Source organism: Lucilia cuprina, chromosome 3 (assembly GCF_022045245.1).
Source record: "Lucilia cuprina isolate Lc7/37 chromosome 3, ASM2204524v1, whole genome shotgun sequence".
In the NCBI taxonomy this organism is placed as follows: Eukaryota; Metazoa; Arthropoda; class Insecta; order Diptera; family Calliphoridae; genus Lucilia; species Lucilia cuprina.
The window spans coordinates 10,336,330-10,338,346 of record NC_060951.1 but is presented as its reverse complement, the minus strand read 5'-3'; positions in this window follow the sequence as shown (position 1 = coordinate 10,338,346).

Genomic DNA, 2,017 nt, shown 5'->3' with positions numbered 1-2,017 from the left:
ACTAGACTATAGACTAGACTATAGACTAGACTATAGACTAGACTATAGACTAGATTATGGACTAGACTATAGACTAGACTATAGACTAGACTATAGACTAGACTATAGGCTAGATTATAGACTAAACTATTTACTAGACTATAGGCTAGGTTATAGACTAAACTATTTACTAGACTATAGATTAAATAGACTAGACTTTAACCAGATTATAAACTAGAAGTCAAAATAATAGGTCTGTTATGTTAAATTAAGAAAACAAATTTTTTCCCTAAATTCTGCTGGTGTCATTCCCATCTATAAAAACTTAATTAGTGAGATGTTTCCCTTATATTTACATTGTAGGAATATCTAAAAAATCGATCAAAATTGACTGTTTGCAATTTCCTTTCTCAATTAATAATTTTAATAGCATGTGAAGGAAAATATTCGTATTATTAACTATTGTTTTATAAGCATTATTACTGTATACAGTGATAACTTTAAATTTAATTATCAATCACTTTTATTACACCTTACGTGTCGAAGATTCATAAACTTGAATACTTTTTACTTGATATAAAAGCATATACACCTAAGACTGCTATAACGGATGGGCAGTCCTTAGACAATATTATGAGTTTTTAGTCATATTTGTCTATAAACTGATGATATTTTTCTGGACTCGTCTATAAGAATTGAACTTAAAATTCTGTTGTTAAACTAATCTCGTTTTACAAGACCTATATGTTTCCCCTTATGCATATCTTGTTGCCATTAAGCGTCACTCATTTTGTGAAAAATTTAAATCTAGTTGATATTTTTTGTTTTTTATTAATTTGTGGAAAAGTTAATTGTTTATTTGAAGTTTATTTTCTTACAGACAAATTCTCAAGCAATTAAATTGATACATGAAAATGTGCATTTTTTATATATGAAAAAAAAATAATTTGATTATAATTTCATTTGTTAGATTTTCTAACTGATCAAATCATCTACAATATAAATAAACTTTAGGAATTTTTTCCATATTAGTTCAGTTTACATTTAAAGTTGGATAAAATAAGTTCATTTGTGTAGTTTATAATCAAATATATAAAAAGTTTTTAAAATGAAGTTTCTAATTGTATTTGGTTTTTTAATTTTGGCCGCTTGTACTGTACGGGTAAATAAAGGATATAAAATATATAAAGAAATTGCAAAATGTGATCAAAACGATGCAAATTTTTCGAAATTTTAAAAACGTTTAACTATTGTGATTCAAAAAAGAGTCCATAAATTAGTTTAAAATAAATCTATCATATCTTAATGTTTGGTCTGGGTCACAAATTACATGGACCACATAAACACTTCAAGAGCAGCGCTGAAGCGGAATTGTTTGATAGTTGATAAACGATATAGTCAATGACCCTGACTATAGTCTAAAGTCCTGACTATAGTCTATAGATCTGATAATAGTCTATAGCCCTGACTATATTCTATAGTCCTGACTATAGTCTATAGACCTGACAATAGTCTATTGTCCTGACTATAGTCTATAGTTCTTACAATAGTTTATAGTCCTGACTAAAGTCGATAATCCAGTTTGAAGTCTACATTCCAGGCTTAAGTCTATCGTCCACCATATAGTCTAGACTATAGTATACAGTCTATACCACATTCTACCACATTCCAGACTATAGCAAACAGTCCATACTATACTCTATAGCCCTGACTATAGTCTATGGTTAGGTTGGGTTAGTTATAAATATAGTCTATAGCCCATAAACTAGTTTGAAATAATTCTATCACATCTTAATACTTGGTATGGGTCATAATTTACATGGACCACATTAACACTCCAAGAACTGCGCAGAAGCGGAATTGTTAGATAAAATTACCTAATTGATAGTTGATAAACTCTATAGCCAATTGCCCTGACTATAGTCTAAATCCCTGACTATAGTCTATTGTCCTGACTATAATCTATAGTCCTGACTATAGTCGATAGTCCAGATTGAAATCTATAGTCCAGGCTTTAGTCTATTGTTCACCCTATAGT